The 19,782-nt window shown below is 37.6% G+C and overlaps 1 protein-coding gene across 1 annotated transcript in view; it reads left to right on the plus strand.

The window, feature by feature from the left end:
- Positions 1-19,782, plus strand: part of ELAVL2 (ELAV like RNA binding protein 2) — a 557,044-nt gene that overhangs the window by 440,147 nt on the left and 97,115 nt on the right. The window lies entirely within an intron of this gene.

A 19,782-nucleotide genomic window follows, 5' to 3' on the forward strand; every position in this document is an offset into this window, starting at 1 on the left:
AAATTTGCATACTCAAGATGAATTCCACAGTTTCTGTGTCTCTCCACTTCAGTTTGTTTTTCTTTTCTCTCGTGTTTTCATGTATTCAGGAGTTGTTCTGGTAACTATTTCTCAGTAACAAAACACCCTGAGTTTAGTGTAGAACAGCCATTTTATAGTGCTCGCAAATTCTGCGGGTTAGGAGTTCAGACAAAGTACCACCCAGCAGGGCTGGGTTTTCTGTGACTTTGTGGAGACTCAGATCGCTGGGAGTGAGTTGAAGGGCTTGGTGGCTACAAGCATCTGGAGCCTTCATTACTAGTGCGTAAGGAACCTGGACTGGGCTGGCTAGCAGGTCAGCTGGGACCATCGCCTAGAGCCTCTGACTACGTGGTGGCTGTGAGAGGGAGAGTCTTGGGACCACGTCTTCCAAGAGAGCAGAGTAAGGGATGCGTTGTCTTTTAGGGCTTAGCCGCGGAAGTCATTTTTCTTCACTTCTAACTTTCTCTATTTTCTAAGGAGTCAGAAGGATCCCCAGATTCCAGGGAAGGGAGGGCACATGGATCTCACTTCTCAGTGGGGAGAGTGTCAAAGACTTTGCAGCCATTTTTAAAAAGCAAAGTTATCACAGCTGTCCATTAACAAACACACAAAAAATGCTATTTTAATTAAGCAGAGCTTTCCATATTTGCTCAGAGGAAAGGTCTTGCATTTGTTCCTGTTCCTTTGACTGTTATTAGTAATAAGCCCTGGCTAGGAGGGTTGTAAGTTATATTCTGCCAATAAGAGGGACTTGCATGGCACTTGGAAGCTGGAAGAGAGGTCACTTTTACTACCTGACTGTGGTCAAATGGAAAATCCCTGCTTTGGTGCTACAGTCAGTTGAGTTCATTTGTGACAATTTCCTGAAGTGGCCAAAACTTCCTGATCCAACTAAAACTCATCAGCCTATTATCCTGACCTTTAGTTCCCTAGTCCTTCCAACAGTGCCATAAGTACCATTCCCTGATTAAATTCTTTCCTTCTTAAAATGCCTGGAGAGAAATTTCTCCTTCCCTAAGTGACCCCGACTGAATTCATGTATGTAAATATGTATAAACATATACAGATATGTTTACATACTTATATTTACACAGGATCAAGAATTCTTTAGCTAGTATCAGTTCTTAATGATCAGATATGTTCCATTTGAGGTTGGTTAAAATTATCTTTGTTATATGATAATGACTGACTATATTCATGCAATTACTTTATATTGAATATTATACAACTAACTAATTAAAAAATAATATAATTTTTAATCAGATTATTAATTTGAGTCTGAGATAATTTTTAATAAGAAAGAAAAGAAGAGAGGAAATAAAGAAAGAGAACACTGTGACACTTCCACTTAGGGGGAAATGCCAAAAATATGAGTAAAGCCTAAATTATTTAATAAGTCCCCAAGGGAAAAAGTATATGTTATAAACTGAATCAACTATCAAGAATACTCAAGAAATTCCAATATTTAAAAAGACATTTGAAATAGGAAAGAAGAAAATGTGTTCTAATTTAACTTATTTTGTCCCTTTTTGGTGTTCTTCTCTGGGTAAGAGTTTTTATCTGAGTGTCAACATTACATTTAGAGATATGAATATCTATGCACTACTCATCTGTATTTATGGAACAGAAAGTGGTAATGTGATAGTTCGTGTATTTATCCAGTACATATTCCATTAGATGTAATATAATGTACAGCCACATTTCTAATTTGGGGGTTTTGAAGATAAAAACTATTCTTGCTACCTAAGACCAAATTATTTTTCCAGTAACTTCAAAGAAAATGGGATCAGATTTTATAAATGTTGCAGTCCAAGCTGAATTTAATTGAAAGTGAGGCAATGCAAAAGATAATATTGGGCAAAATTTCCATGATTTTTGACTACTTGAAAGAACTTCCTCAAAACAACATGTTATTCTTAATCCTTTATATCTAGACCCTCAGTGAGTCAGGCTGCAATAAAAAAAAATTATTTGTAGTTTTCCAGGCAAATATCTAGATAATTGAATATCTAAATTTTTCAGGAATCCTGCTTTGATAAATATGCTGCCCTAACTGTTTGCTCTTTGATATCATCTTATAGACAGCTCTGAACCCAGAGCCTAGAAAGCATGTGTGCGTGTGTGTGTGTGTGTGTACATGAATGCTATGTTAGTGTGTTGACTCTGCTACAGTAATAACAGGATTATTATTGGATCATGGGTCATGTGCACCACTTGGACACACTTTGCTGCTAGACCACGTTCGCAGTCTTAACTGGTTACCTTCCTGATGACTGTTTTGATTAATAAGGGAGTTGAACAAAGATTGGGACAATTGCACACTGCTTGAAAATTAATATGAAATTTATGCTTTGTGGATTGGCAGAATGATTTTTGCCACAGAGTCCAGTATTAACAAATATAGTCTTCTGGGCACTATATGTCTCTATCAATTCACTCAGTCATTCTTTTTGGAAAAATTTATTTGAGTTCCTAATATACCCAAAGATAGTCTTTCATACTGTAAAAGTTTACACAAAGGAAGAGCTACAGTTGGTGAAGATTGAGGAATGTTTTTAGCAGAGGAATTGACATAAATTATACTTTGAAAAATGAATAGATTTCACGGCAAGACAGGAGGAAGGAGAAATGCAATGAGAGGGAATAGTGTGTGCAAGGGCAGAGGGCCATTTGGGAACATTGGTAGTTTGTTAGAGGTGGAATATATGGAGTAAGCAGGCTCTAGGAAAGGAGACTCCAAAAGAAAGGAAGGAATCCAAAGAAAGGAAAGGGCCAGATGTCAAAGAGCTTGTGTGCCTGTTTTTGAACATAAAGAGGACCATAAAGGGCTAGAATGTTTCACTGTGGTGTGAGGCCAGGGTTGTGTTTTAGAAAAGATCACTCTGACTGTAGTATGAGGATGCTTTGGGAAATCCACTGCCTTCTTAGTAGAATGTGCAAATAGTCTACTCAAATGCAGTAAAAACAATCTCCCTCAAAACCAAATGTGGGTGTAGTTACCTTTCCAGATTAATCCAATACCTTTCATTGGGGTGTGTGTTGGGCGGTTCTTCACAGTGAAAACGAATGAGTCATGATGCAAAAGCTGTAGCTGTTTCTCTGTAAATACAAGTTTACAATTCAGATGTTTATGCCTGCCTCTTACTGCACAAAGTAGTCAAGTAAGATGAGGACAGGAGAAGGAAAAAAAAAAACAAGTGTTCAAAAGTAAAGGATGGAATAGTCAAATATGATTACAGAAGCACAAAAAAACTCCAGTTTTTACAATTTCTCAGAGACACCAAAGGGCTAGAATGTTTATGGACAAAAGGATACCAAAATATACTTTCTGTGGAAAAAAATCAATAAATGTAGTAGAATCAGAGAAAAATCAGCAACTAAGAAAGAAAGGCCAATATGAAGATGCCTACTGAGGGAGGTCAGTCTAACTTAATTGATGATTCCTTGGAGAAGTTTTCAAGTGATAATCTGGAAAGACAAGAAATATAAGAAAGAAAGAGGCAATTAGAAATATTGTATGCTTGCTAGCAGGAAACATGGCTTTGATTTCTGCCTAATAAAATGTTAATGGCCTCATCAAAAGAGTCACTATCCTAAATGTTTGGAGACGTGTTAGAATTTGTGAAGAAACCAAGGTTTTTGCAACTTTTTCAAACCACTGGCTAGATAAAATGACTCAGGGTTTAACTTTAAAAATGTTAACATGAATCATAAACAAAGAGTTCAAAATAAATGAATTCAGAGAGTTAATAAATATCAGCACAAATGTGAATGAAATTAATAGAAAAATCGCGCGCACGCACGTGTGTGCATGTGTGTGTGTGTAGGGTATGTAATTGCATGAAGTTGAAAATAAGAACCAGGGTGCACAGTTATGAGTTAAGGAGCTCCCAGGAATGTAACTGAATTGAGCATTCAACTATGCATTCAACTAAGATTATTATATACCTTTATGAGTCTCTAAACATCTGGGGTTTGGGCCATAAACTCTCATGTCTAGAAACCTGAACATTTCTTTTTTCAGAAGTGATCTGTTCTAGGAGGTGAGCTTCATTAACCAAACTCATGAGAAAGTGACAAACCACCCAGAGTAATGCATACATTCATAATGAGAAATTTTGCTTCCAGGCAAATTGGTATACTTGGGTCAGCAGATCTGCTCAATGAGAGAAAAGCTGTATGGGAAGGCAACCTACAGTCAGAAGACTGCTTGGTAAACTTGGAATAGGAACAAACAGAATAAATGGTTTTGATCTAAATAACTGGAGTCTTAAAACCACAATAGTCTGGGGTTCTCAAGCAATATAAACAGACCCCAAGCCCCAAACCAGATGTGCTGGCTCTTCAGGGCATGCTCTTCCCTGGATGGGGCTCAGGACATGTTACAGATTTTCCTTCTTTGTGTTCTTTCTGGGTACTGTGCATATTGTTTCCCATTCCATTTCAGGCAGATCTTAGAAGGAAGAATAGAAAATTTAGTATATTTTTAATGAGCTTAGTGCGAACTAGAGAAGGAAAAGTTTGGAATTTCCTTAGGGCGAGAGCTAAGTTAAGCTTGAGAAATGCAGGGAAGTTATAACTTTAGCAGTTTTGACCTGAAGTAAGAGTGATGAATCAGGTCTCCAGGGAAAAGCATCAGGAATGCTAGAATTGCAGAGTTTAAGGCAACACAGGCTTGTGGTAGCTGTGATGTCAGTGGTTATTACCTGAAGCCATAGAGATAGATATGGGAACAAACCTTTTTCCTCTGGAGAGAAAATGGAGAGCTTGAGGGTTAAAGGAAAATGAGAGGATGGGAAAGATTACTCAAAGAAGGCTTGAGTAAGTAAGCACCTATGAAAGTTTGGTTAAAGCTGCTTTTAATGTTGAACGATATGTACTATTGTCTACAAGTCCTTAATTTTTAATAGTCCATTCCTCAAACTCCTCCAAGTAAAGAACAAACTTGGGTGGTTGCTAGGAGGTCAAAGGCTGACCCTCTTGGAAGTGGCCAGCAGGTCTAAAACACCAAGTCCAAAGATTACAGAAAATTCACACATCATCTAACTTGTTATGGATATTGAAGGAAGTATTTGGGTCACAGGAAGATGGGTTAATGTAGTGGTAAATCTTCTCAAATAGGTGTCTAGCCCAGTGTCTAATATATAAAAGATACTCAATAAATATTGTTTTGAATGAATGAATACATGAAAATTGGATATTGAGCGAGTGAGAGAATAATAGCATAAAGAGGCTCATGGGTTGAGGTCAACCCCCATGATTCTGGGTAGGGAGTGGTTATGTTGGAATCCCTGAGCTGCTGTAGATGGAAGGGATATTAATGATGCTATAGAGATGTCATTATGTGCATATTCCCTCAAAGTGGGTGAGTCCATTTTTGGTTTGTAACCCCATTCCAGAAGCCATTTTCTCTGATCAGAACTGAACATTTTGGCAGCCAGAGAACTCATGCTCAGCACTCATCCTGTGGGATGCTCAGTGGTGGAATATGAACTACAGCATCAAGGAAACAGCAGGAGGATCAACTAATGGCAGATATTCTTCAAAGCTTATTGAGGGGAGCAAAGACTTCCTAGAAATACAATTATTAAAGCCAGTACTTAAATTTAACTCTGAGCTGTTTTCATAAAGAGATTATGAATAAGTACTGTGATGAAAGAAAACATTTTTCAACCCAGACTGATATTAATAAACACAGCATGGGGCCCACAAAAGAGGTTTAGCAGAGCCTGCATGTCGCAAGGAAAGGAATCCATGCCGGATTAGAATTTAGGTTACTTTTTGACATTCTTGCAAAAGGTTTGTCTTAACCTCTTAGTGGAGAGAAACCTAATGTGTGTTGCAGGTCTCCTCCCACTATAATAACTGTACATGAGTGTGTTTGAGTTGGCTAACCAGTGATTGCATAAAGTTTTCATTCCATGGTGTAAGTAAAGGCATTTTCAAACCAATTTCTTTATCATTTTCAACGGCACAAACAACAACCAGAACCTCTGGGTATTGACATCCAGGGGAACTTGGATTGAGGAAACTCCACTGATAATTAAAGTTGGGCTTAATCTCAGGGAGAAAAAACAGTTAGACTACAACAGTTACAGAATATTGTTTTTATCTAGCTTGTTGCTTTCTTGGAGTGCCACATGTTGAAAAAAAGAGAGCTATCAGAAGCCGCATTCTGTCAAGCCCAAAATTTGGGGACTTGAGAAGGCAGATGAAAGACTGACCTAAATTAAGGACTTAGTTAAAAGTTGTTGATTAAAAGGTGGATCTGCTGTACTTGGCATACAGGATAAAGGCAATGCTGGTTTCCAGATGAGTTTCCAGGGCTCCCCCAGGAAACTAAAGGGAAATTCATGCCCCACCCCTGAAACATCAGCTTCATAACTATTTTCATCTTATATGTGGTGTGTGTATGGGTTCCCAGTTAGCTACTGAGTCATGGGTTTGGAGTCTAGCATTTGGGGAGGCACCAAGTGTCCACTGTCAGCAGGCCCTAGAAGAGGTGGTTAATTCCAGACCTTCCCTGTTGGTGGGCTTGGAACATGGACTCAGTTGCCAAATTTAAAGTCTTCAGCTTTTCCATTGGAGTTGGGCTGGGAAGGCTTGGCTTGACAGCAGATGCAAGCATTCTGTAAAAACCACTGGACAATTGTTTCAGATGAAGTAGGATAGATAAGTCCTTGAGAGCTGGTTTACTTGTGCTATCAAGAGCTTAAAGCCTTGCTATTTATTATTAGCTGAACTCTATAAAACCTTTTGTTTACAAATCACTTAGTGTTTTCTTCCAAGGGCTGCTGATTAACTCACTAGCTATAGAAGAAAGCACAGCTGCCCAGGGTTACATGAAAGACTGTGGGGGCACAGCTGGTGTGGAAATGGAATTCCCTGGAGTGCTCTCTGAGCCCACTGAGTCATTGCTGTCGCGAGTCACCATGGTGCTTCCTCCAGCAAGGTTTGTGGTTCTTAAAGTAGCTCTCGCTGTAGGAAGTTTACAAATCATCAATTTGGTGTCCGCAACTATAAATAATCTCCTTGGCAAATGTATTTGAGCTGCAGTGTAAGTAATAAAGCTAAAATGCCTTCATTTGACTCTTGAGTCTGCTATAAGCTGTTTTTCTTAACCCTTCCGTGTACTTAAGCCACAACTCCTCTGGAAGCTGGTCAAACCTCTAGAATATTTGAAGAAAGATGATTGAATTTGAGCCTGAAAATATCTCCATTTCTGGTCTTGGATGACTAGAATAATGGTCTGAAAAATGTAAGCATTAGACAGTGAGTTAAGATGCCCCACATTTAAAATTTTTTTTTATTGTATAATATATATACAAAGCAAAGAAAAAAAAAGTAGTCATTTTCAAAGCACTCTTCAACAAGTAGTTACAGGACAGATCCCAGTATTTGTCATGGGCTATCATACCATCATCTCAGATTTTTTCTTCTAGGTGCTCCAGAATATATATATATATATATTTATCATCACAATAGACTTTTTTTTCATTTTTGTGAAAAATAATATAAATATAAAAAGCAATGCATGCCAAAGCACAAAGTTGTAGAGCAGATTTCAGAGTTTGGTGTTGATTACAATTCCACAATTTTAAGTTTTTACTTATAGCTGCTCTAAGGTACTGGAGACTAAAAGAAATATCAATATAATGATTCACCAATCCTACTCATTTGTTAAACCCTACCTTCTCTGTATAACTCCACCATCACCTTTGATCTTTCTCCCACTCTTTTTGGGCTATGCCCATTCTAAGTTTTTCATGTTGAAAATGGCTGTTGATAATATGGAGTAGGGAGATGGAACTAGCTGATGTTTTAGAGAGGCTGGCCCCTCTAGGATTCAGGACGTATCTGGTCCAGGGACACATCTGGAGGTTGTAGGTTTCTGGAAAGTTACCCCAGTGCATGGAACCTTTGTAGAATCTTATATATTGCCCTAGATATTCTTCAGAATTAGCAGGAATGGTTTTTGTTGGGGGTTGGCAAGTTATAAAAGGTAGCTATGTCTAACTGAAACTTGTGTAAGAGTGACCTCCAGAGTAGCCTCTCGACGCTATTTGAACTCTCTCAGCCACTGATACCTCATTTGTTACATTCCTTTCCCCGATAGTGCCCCACATTTGACTCCTATATTTGATAATCCCCTTCATAAACTCATATGCCTACCTTTTATCTTTTAAATCAGTAAGGATTTAATCTCTTTTTAATCTGAATTGTCAAGAGACAATGCTACACTGAAATCTGGGAGCATGGCTGATCCAGGGCAAAATTTTGAGGCATCTATTCTTTATTTTAAAGACCTTCATACCTCTCTTTCTTTTCACCCCTCTTTTATCCTTACATGCCTCATGCCCTCTGGCTGCTTGGATCTTCCTTTTTATGTCTCACCTAAGCAGGTCTCCCCATATTCCAAAATGTGTCTTCCATTTTCTAAGTCTCTGCTATTAAATTACACATGCTCTGGGGATATGTCAACTAGAATTTAGGAGGGAAATAATCTGGCTAAGCCAGTTCACTCTCCATACAGGACTTAATAAACAAATTATCTTAGAACTATATGACTTTTCCAAGTGGGTTTGTTGACCCAAATGATTCTGATCTGGTAGAATTTCACACCTGAAAAGAAGGAAGGCTTACTATTCAGGGAGTTAGGGGAAGAGATTTTAGGGCAGTGGGATTTTCTCTGCCCCTCATGCTTTATCAGGTAGACTTCTAGATGAGGCTAGATACCTGAAAATACATATCAAATTATTTAGGATTTTGCTATTATTCCTCTGTAGATTATTGCTTATTCCAAATAGTTAATTTTGAGAAGACATATATGAATATTTAATAAAGGTCATCTGGCCTCTTAGTCTTGTTTCCAACTCAGGGGCAGTCACATGTCTCATAAGGTAGATCACTTACATATGGACTCGAAAGGGCTGATAACTATTCCTCCTGTGCTACTCTACCTTACTGGAAGTTCACACTATAGGCCATTAGGGAATTAGAAAACAAAGTAGACATAATCCCTGTTGCTTAGTAGTGGTTTTCTCTCCTTTTTCTACTGGTACTTGGCTGATTTGATGACATTCACCACTTTGTGAAAGATTCTGTAGGAATGAGATAGAAAATAATTCTAGGCTACAGTTTTCTCGTGGATGGGATTAGTTGTCAGCATATTTCCAAAGCAACTGGTTTGAACTGTCTACTATGGGGATAGGGACAAAGGAAAATTCTGCTGGCAAATTTCATTTGCTTCATATTTCTCCCATAGGTACATGCAGGTTTGGTCTTAGGTAAAATGGAAAGCTCTGGGTTTCTAGTGCTAGGATTCCAATTCATTGTTTACATTCCTTTGGGTTGCCGGGATAACTTAAAGATAATGACCAATTTGGCTTTCAGGAACTTGAGAAAATTTTATTAGGTTTGTGAAACCAGAAGCCCTCATGGGAGACAGGGAGTTAAATAATTTAAGATTTTACCAACACTCTGTATGTTGGATCCAAGACCCATATAGGCCACTGAATCACTTCACTCATTTAAATGAGCCTAACTTAAATAATTCAGCTTCTGCAAACATTGATACTTGAGAGCATGTGATGTGGTGCAGAACATTTATAACAGAGACCTGAGGAGTCAATGATTTTGACTTTCTGTTGTACATATTTATTCTAGCAAGTTCCTATCCATGTCCTCTTGGTATTTTCCAATATTCATTTGTTGCCTATAAGGAATGGCTCTTTCTTAGTCTTGTTTGTATAGTTTGTGTTCTCCTTTATTGCCAATGTTAATAGAGCAGAAACTCTAAAAATTACATAAACTTAGTTATTAACTCTAGAAAGCTTAAAATCATCTGAGGAGATTGGGACAACAGGTTATCACCAGTTAGCTCTGTTTAATGGAAGAGGAAAATTAAAGCCCCAGAACTGCTTGATGTTATAAGGTAGGGAAGTTTATAATTGTCCAATTATGAAGAAAATAGGGAGAACGATTTTTTATTGGTACAGAGTTGACTTTCGACCTCAGATGCTTTCAGGTAGTCTTAAGCCCCTTAAGATAACTCTGCTGCAGAACAGATAGTTCTAGGAGGACTAGCTTTGTTTTGCTAGGGAAGCACTTGGATGACTTGAGGGTCCTGGAAAATATGTGTAAACTTGATGGCCTCTGGGAAAGTTTTGCAAACTTCTTCAGCCAAAGGAGAAAGTGCAGGCTGCTTTCCTGCTGCTCTTTCTTCCTCCAGTTCTCCAGGTTCTCTGAACTGGATGGCCTTCTCTTGATCAGAGCCAGGAATAGCCAATTTGGGGAGAAGGGAGAAGCAGAGTATAGAATAAATGACATTTTCTTCCTTGCACTGCCTGGCAGACTGCCTTCCTGGAACACATAAATATAGACAGTTGTCACACATCTTAATTATATGGAGCACAACTGTAGACTACACAGAAAATACATTTACTTCTCTTAGAAAATATTTGATAGAAAACATGTTAAGGTCAACTTTAAAAGCTTACAGTTCTTGTGACATGGTAGAAATACCCTACAGAATTAGTAACATCCAGAGAGCCCTGTTCTATGTTTTGAACTGATCTCTGATACCTTACTTTCTTTTCCTCACGACGCCAGGTACCTCCCACAAGTAAGAATTGAGAAGGGTTGATGTTCATGGAAGGGATTGAAGGGAGGAGATGGCATTTCATACCACACTATGTGCAAGGTTTTAGGATACTTTGAAACCTGAGAGGCCAAGTCTGTCCTCCTCCTGAGATTGTCACATTGCTGTGAATGCTGGAGTCTGGTGGGAATTCTTGAGGCAGCTACTGGTTTTTTGCTAGTGTTGCTTTCTGCTATTAGCTGATGAACATATCTTCTTCTATATTCTCTCCTCACATTGTTTTTGAAATTGTCAGCAGTCATATTTATTATCATTCAACTAAAAGAGAAGCAGATTTTTTTCTAAAATAATACTAAAAGGGATTTTGATGTCCTTGTCTATCCCTAGACCTAAATTAGTCAGTTCAGTTATACTCTATAACATTTGCTTCTCTTCACAGTACTCGCATGCTCTGAAATTATCTTGGTTATTTACTGTGATGGTTTGGGGTTGTATTTACCCCAGGAAAACATGTCTTAAAGTTAATTCCATTCCAGTGGGTGCGAACTCATTGTATGACCTTTTGATGAGGTTACTTTGGTTAAGGTTTGGCTCACCTCAATCAGGATGAGTGTTAATCCTATTACTAGAGACCTTTAGAGATGGAATGATATTCAGACGGAGAGAGAAAACTCAGAGGTAGTAGCCAGAAGCTGAACGTTAACAGAATCCAGAAGAGAAGGGAGAGGCTGGGAGATGCCACCATGTGCCTTGCCATGTGATAAACTAAAGACCAAGGATCACCAGGAACCAGTCCCAGAACCCACAGTCTTTGGAGAGAGAGGATTGAGTGTCTTGATGATGCTTTAATTTGAACTTTCTTTTAGTCTCAAAACCACAAGCAAATAAATTCCAATTGTTTAAGTTGAACTATTGCATTGGTGTTGTTTGAGAAGTAAAGGAATAAAAAATATTTACCTAGTTGCTTGTTGTTTGTATCCTCTGATCAAATGTAAGCTTCATGGAGGCATAAACCATGCTGTCTTGATTACCTCTGTGTTCTGAACATCTACACCAGTTGTTGACCCAGAGTAGGCACAGAATAAATATTGGTTGAATGAAAAAATGAAACAGTCAAAGCTTGAAAAATTGTCCTAAACTGAGTAGAGAATAGATAAATGAATGGATAAATTTAGTGCTGTTATCTCTCTGTCTTAATCTGATTTGACTTTTTTTAAGGAGTATTTGACAATGTCTACTGTTCCTTCCATAATGAAGCAGCCTCTGCCTTTGGACTCCATGACAAAACAGTTTTGTCCCTGGCCACTCCTCACTCTCCTCTGTCAGCTCCTCCTTTACTGACCTTTAAAAGTTCAAACACCCCAGGGGTCTTTGCTGGACCCAGTTCTCTTCTTTAAATTCACTCCTAGTGAAAGACAGTCCATTTTCGTGACTTGAAATACCTTGTGTCTGCTGACAACCCCTATACATCCAGCCACGATGATTCCTATGGACTCCAGACTGTGATATGCGACTATCTTGTTGACCTGCACTTGGATGTCTAAAGGCTTCTTAAAATTAGCTCTTAAGTCAAACTCAAACTCTCCTCCAAGTACCCCACCAAACAACCACTAGCCAACCAAAAAATGAACAAACAAAACAAGAATCAAATGAAAGCTGTCCTTTCCCCCTCTTAATCAGTTTTGTAAATAGTAGCACCTCCTACTCAGTAGCTCAGCTCAGAAATCTGGGAGTCATTCTTGAGTCATGCCCTTCCCAAACTCTCATATCTACTATATCTGAATGTCCTATTGTTTTGCCATTAAAAGGATATTTAAAATTTTCTTTTCCTATCCTCTGCCAGTGGATTTCCTTCTCACTTGTAATAATGCTTTAGCATAGTTCTCACTCCTGACCTGTACCATCAATATTCCATATAATGGCCATAAATCAGATCATGCTACTCCATGGTTTAAAGTCCTTCTTGGCTTTACATGCCTTTCTGTGGCATATAAAGACCTGAATGATCTTCTTTCAGCTCTTCTTTCCAGTCCCTCTCTCACACACTGTGCCTCAACCATGCTGACGCCTTTTTAGGTCCTTGTTAATTACCTAGCTCTTCCCAGCCTTAGAACTCCACCCATGTTTATAGGAATTGTTTCTTCATCTCTTCTGGAGCTGAATTCTTCTCATCCATTCAAGTCTCAATTTAAGAAAATCTCCAGACAGCATATCTAGGGAGTTCTTCTCTCTATATTACTGTTGTGGGTCTATCACTTGACCTTGTTTATCTGTAGCTTTTTTTTTTTTTTTTTACTGTTTTTCTTTAATTATGAAAAATAACATATGTACAAAAAAAGCAATAAATTTCCAAGTACATTTTAACAAGTTGTTATAAAACAGATTTTAAAGTTTGGTATGGGTTACAGTTTCATGATTTTTCATTTTTCCTTCTAGCTGCTCTAAGATACTGGACACTAAAAGAAATAACAATATACTGATTCAGCACTCATACTGATTTGTTAAACCCAACCTTCTCTGTTTAACTCCACCATCACCTTTAATCTTTCTCCCACTCTTTAGGGGTATCTGGGCTATGTCCATTCTAACTTTTTCATGTTGGAAGGGGCTGTCGATAATATGGGATAGGGGGATGGAACTAGTTGAAGTTCTGGAAAGTCTGGCCCCTCTGCATTTCAGGACTTATCTGGTCCAGGGACCCATCTGGAGGGTGTAAGTTTCTGGAAAGTTACCCTAGTGCATGGACACTTTGTAGAATCTTATGTGATATCTTAGGTATTCTTTAGGATTGGCAGGAATGGTTTTGGTTGGGGTTGCCAAAGCAAGTTATGATAGTAGCAATGTCTAACTGAAGCATGACTAAGAGTGACCTCCAGTGTAGCTTCTCAACTCTATTTGAACTCTCTTAGTTACTGATACCTTATTTGTTACACTTCTTTCCCCCCTTTCTGTCAGGATAGCATTGTTGATCCCATGGTGCTAGGGTTAGTCTCAACCCTGGGGGCCAACTCCCAGGCCGCCAGGGAGACTTTCATCCCTGGATATCATGTTCAACATAGGGGGGAATATCTGAAGCTTTTTACATAGGGGGGATATCTGAAACTTTTTATTGTGATAATTATTACAGGTATTCACTCAATAATTTTTACTTTCTCTCTTCTGAGCACGTTGTGGAATTTTACTTCTTTATTTTTTACTCTTTTTGAATTTAGGTTGGGCCATATGTCTTGCTTTGACCAATGAAACATAAGCAGAAGGATTGTGATCCACAACTTAGGCACTGAGAATTTAAGACCATTGTGGGATTTGCCACATTTGTTTCACACTGCTGTGGAGAGTGTTGGAAGCACATGTTGAAATTAACTTCTGTCAACCTGAGTCCTTAAGTAACAATAACAGGCAGAAACTTCCTGCAGGCCTGCCTTGAATAAGTTGTATAAGTGAGAAATTCATCAAGATTTTTGGAGAGCTTATTACCATAGAATAATCTAACCCATATTGACCAATACATATAGTCATTTGGTTCCTTCGTTTTTATTATCTTTTCTCCAACTAGACTTCTAAATCTGTAAGTGCAGTGACCATGCTTGTCTGATGAGCAATTTGCATTTAAAAGGTAACTAATGGTGTAACATAAGTAGAGAACTTAAAAACATGTTTTGAATGAATGAAAGAATAAATGAAAGAAATTCCCCCCCTCTGATTGTTAAATGTGACATCAAATTATGTTATAAACATTTTATGAAGTTACTAGAAATGGTAATACTAGCATATATTTAGACAGTACTTTACAAAATACTGAAAATATAGTCAACCATTTACAAACCATAATGCTTCAACATTTGGTATAATTGGCAAAGGCCAAAGGTGGTCAGATGAATGAAATGATTGTTATAGGAAGTAGTACAGTGTGTAGGCATTAATTAATGCAAGGTATTTACCTTTATCTCTAATGTATGCACTGTCAGTACTTCATGGTTCACATATGCTAACTATGAAGTGAGGGTAGACTTCTGAGGACTTTGGTCCATGATTTAGAGGAAGAGGATACCTATTCTCTAAAAGGAACGCATTCTAGGCCTTCTTTATCAAATTCCTCAGACCTCTTCCAGAATCTTCCCCTTATTTATTTAAAAAGCCGTTCCAACCTATTGGGTATTCGTGAACTGCAGCAGCACCCCTCTTCTGGTACCAAGATCTGTTTTAGTTTGCTAAAGCTGGGAGAATGCGATATACCAGAAATAGAATATCTTTTAAAAGGTGATTTATTAGATTCCAAGTCTCCAGTTCTATGGCCATGAAAATGTCCAACTTAAGGTACCAATGAGAGTTTACTTTCAGTCAAGAAAGGCCAATGCTGTCCAGAATACCTCTGTCAGCTGGGAAGGCACATGGCAATGTCTGCTAGCTTTCTCTCCAGGCGTCTCATTTCAAAGGACTGACCCAGGGACATTTTCCTTCTGCATCTCCAAAGGTCTCTGGCTTTGTGGGTTCTGTCACCTCTTTCCAAAATGGTTCCCTCTTAAAGGGTTCCTGTAAGCAACACCACCTAAAATGGATAGAGGCACATTTCCACAGAAAGTACCTAATCAAAGGGTCCCACGCACAATGAATGGGTCACATCTCCATGGAAACAATTTAATCAAAAATATACTGCTCAGCAATGTTGAAACAGAATTAAAGAACATGACTTTTCTGATGCGCACAACAGTTTCAAACCAGCACAACCTTGTACCCTGGAATTTTGCTACTTCATTTATTATTATTATTATTGCTACTTCATTTATTACTAGTCTAGTAGTTTTGTTGTGGATTTTCCAGGATTTTTTTTTAATTAAAAAAACTTTTTAAACGTAACAACATACAAACACAAACATTCTTCCCATATGATCATTCCATTCTTGGTATATAATCAATAGCTCCGATGCCATTGCATAGTTGTATATATATCACCATGATCATTTCTTAGAACATTTGCATCAATTCAGAAAAAGAAATAAAGAGAAAAAATTAAAAAAACATACATACCATTAACCCTCCCTCTCATTGACTGCTAATATTTCCATCTACCTAAGATATTTTAGCATTTGTTTCCCTATTTTTTACTATACCCCTTGCCACTCATTTCATTGATCATTTGCATTTCAATCTACTAAATTTATTTTAACATTTGTCCCACCTGTTATTTATTTATTTTCAATCCATATGTTTTACTCATCTGTCCATACCGTAGACAAAAGGAACAAAAGGTTTTCACAATTACACAGTCACACTGTGAAAGCTATATCATTACACAATCATCTTCAAGAAACATGGTTACTGGAACATAGCTCTGTATTTTCAGGCATTTCCCTCCAGCCTCTCCAATTCACCTTAGCTAAAAAGGTGATATCTATATAATGTGTAAAAATAACCTCCAGGATGACCTCTCGACTCTGAAATTTCTCAGACATTGACACTTTTGTTCATTTCTCCCTTTTGGTCAAGAAGGTTTTCTCAATCCCTTGATGCTGAGTCCCAGCTCATTCTAGGATTTCTGTCACATGTTGCCAGGAAGGTTTACACCCCTGGGAGTCATGTCCCACGTAGAAAGGGGGAGGGCAGTGAGTTTGCTTGTCATATTGGATGAGAGAGAGAGGCCACATCTGAGCAACAAAAGAGTTTCTCTGGGGGTGACTCTTAGGCCTAATTTCAAGTAGGCTTAGCCTATCCTTTGCCGGGATAGGTTTCATATGAACAAACCCCAAGATTGAGGGCTCAGCCTATTGCTCTAGTTGTCCACACTGATTATAAGAATATCAGGGATTCTCCACATGGGGAAGTTGGATTTTCCTCCTTTCTTACCATTTACCCAAGGGAACTTTGCAAATACTTTTTTATTCACTGTTCAAATGAAACTGGGATTTATCAGGGCATCACTGTGAACAAACCTACAAAATCACATGCCTTATTCAAGGTTCCATGTACTGATGGTGTTCAATTAAACTGTCCACATAAGTTATATTAGGAAATGCACTAGTCAAGATATAAATTTTGTACCAAATAAACATTTTTTTGCTTTAGTCTCACACGTAAGTTAAAGTTTTAAAATATGAATTACCATCTATTTTCAACACCCTGCAATATTGACATTCCTTTGTTCTTCATGCAAAAAATTTTTTTAGTTTGTACATTTAGTCACTATCATTGTACACTTTAGATATTCCTAGATTATACCATCTCAGTCTTTATCGTCTATCATTCCTTCTGATTTCATTTGTGCCCCCAGCTCTCCTCCCTCTATCATTCTCACCTTCAGCTTCACTCAGTGTACCTACATTATTCTATAATAGTTAGGTAGTACTGAGCTATCCATTTCTGAATTTTTACAATCAGTCCTGTTGCATAATCTGAATCCCTTTAGCTTCAATTATCCAATATTTACCCAATTTTTATCTCCTGATGTTCTCTGTTCTTAACTGAAATTCTTCAAGTTCATTCACTTATGTTAGTTCATATCAGTGAGACCATACAGTATTTATCCTTTTGTTTCTGGCTAATCTCACTCAACATAAATGTCCTCAAGGTCCATCCATGTTGTTACATACTTCATAAATTTATTCTGTCTTAGAGCTGCATAATATTCCATCGTAGGTATATAACATAGCTTACTCATCTGTGGATGGACATTTTGACTGTTTCCATCTCTTGGTAATTGCAAATAATGTTGCTATAAATATTGGTGTGCAAATGTCCATTTGTGTCCTTGCCCTCATGTCCTCTGAGTAGATACCTAGCAATGGTATTGACAGATCATATGGATATTCTATACTTAGCTTCCTGAGGAATTGCCAAACTGCCTTCTACAGCAGTTGTACCATTGGACATTCCTACCAACAGTGGATAAGTGTGCCTCTTTCTCCACATCCTCTCCAGCATGTGTCATTTTCTGTTTTATTGATAATGGCCATTCTGGTGGGTGTGAGATGATGTGGTTTTGATTTGCATTTCCATAATAGCCAGGGAAGTTGAGCATCTTTTCATGTGCCTTTTGACCATATGTATTTCCTCTTCTGAGAAGTGTCTGTACATGTCTTTTGCCCATTTTGTAACTGGGTTATCTATCTTTTTGTTGTTGAGTTGAACAATCTCTTTATATATTCTGGATATTAGAACTTTATCTGATGTATCATTTCCAAATGTTGCCTCCCATTGTGTAGGCTGTCTTTTTACTTTCTTGATAAAGATCTCTGATGCACAAAAGTGTTTAATTTTGAGAAGCTCCCATTTATTTATTTATTTCTTCAATGCCGTGCTTTGGGTGTAAGATATAGGAAACTGCTTCCTATTATAAGATTTGATGACATATTTCCCTACATTTCTTTTAAAAGTTTTATGGTCTTAGATCTAATGTTTAGGTTTTTGATCCATTTTGAGCTAATTTTTGTAAAGGGTGTGAGATATGGATCCCCTTTTATTCTTTTGCATGTGAATATCCAGTTCTCTAGGCACCATTTATTGAAGAGACTGTTCTGTCCCAGGTGAGTTGGCTTGACTGCCTTATCAAGATCAGTTGTCCGTAGATGAGAGGGTCTATACTGAACACTCTATTTAATTCCGTCAGTCAGTATATCTATCTTTATGCCAGTACCATGCTGTTTTGACCACTGTAGCTTTGTAATACACCTTAAAGTCTGGTAGTGTGAGACTTCCGACTTCATTTTACTTTCTCAGGATATTTTTGGCTATAACCTGCCCTTCCAGATAAATTTGGTTATTGGTTTTTCTATTTCTGAAAAGTAAGTTTTTGGGATTTTAATTGGTATTGCATTGAATCTATAAATCAATTTAGGTAGAATTGACATCTTAACTATATTTAGTCTCCCAATCCATGAACATGGTATATCCATCCATTTGTTTGGGTCTTCTGTGATTTCTTTTAGCAATTTCTTGTAGTTTTATTTGTATAGGTCTTTTGTATCCTTAGTTAAATTTATTCCTAAACATTTTATTCTTTTGATTGCAAGTGTAATTGGAATTTCTTTCTTGATTTCACCTTCAGATTGTTCCTTACTAGTGTATAGAAACACTACAGATTTTTGAATGTTGATCTCATAAACTGCCACTTTGCTGTACTCATTTATTAACTCTAGTAGTTTTGGTATGGATTTTTTTTGGGTTTTTGACATATAGTATCATATCATCTGCAAACAGTGAGAGTTTTACTTCTTCCTTTACAATTTTGATGCCTTGTATTTCTTTTTCTTGTCTAATTGCTCTGGGTAGAACTTCCAACACAATGTTGAATAACAATGGTGATAGTGGACATTCTTGTCTTGTTCCTGATCTTAGAGGGGAAGTTTTCAATTTCTCCCCATTGAGAATGATGTTAGCTGTGGGTTTTTCATATATTCCCTTTACCATGTTGAGGAAGTTCCCCTCTACTCCTATCCTTTGAAGTGTTTTCAGCAAGAAAGGATGTTGAATTTTGTCAAATTCCTTTTCTGTATCAATCGAGATGATCATGTGGTTTTTCTGCTTTGATTTGTTGACATGGTGTATTACATTAATTGATTTTCTTATGTTGAACCATCCTTGCATACCTGGGATTAATCCTAGTTGGTCATGGTGTATAATTCTTTTAATGTGGTTTGCAAGAATTTTGTTGAGGATTTTTGCATCTATATTCATTAGAGAGTTTGGTCTGTAATTTTCTTTTCTTGTAATATCTTTGTCTGGTTTTGGTATGAGGGTGTTGTTTGGCTTCATAGAATGAGTTAGGTAGCCTTCCCTCCTCTTCAATTTTTTTGAAGAGTTTGAGCAGGATTGGTTCTAATTCTTTCTTGAATGTTTGGTAGAATTCACATGTGAAGCCATCTGGTTCTGGACTTTTCTTTTTTGGGAGCTTCTTAATAACTAATTCAATTTCTTTACTTGTGATTGGTTTGTTGAGGTCATTTGTTTCTTCTTGAGTCAATGTTGGTTGTTCATGCCTTCCTAGGAGTTGTCCATTTCATCTGCATTGTCTAGTTTATTGACATAATGTTGTTCATAGTATCCTCTCATTACCTCCATTATTTCTGTGGGGTCAGTGTTTATATCTCCTCTTCCTTTTCTGATTTTATTTATTTGCATCCTCTCTCTTCTTCTTTTTTGTGAACCTCACTAAGGGTTCATCAATC

Source organism: Tamandua tetradactyla, chromosome 2, assembly GCF_023851605.1.
Source record: "Tamandua tetradactyla isolate mTamTet1 chromosome 2, mTamTet1.pri, whole genome shotgun sequence".
NCBI lineage: Eukaryota > Metazoa > Chordata > Mammalia > Pilosa > Myrmecophagidae > Tamandua > Tamandua tetradactyla.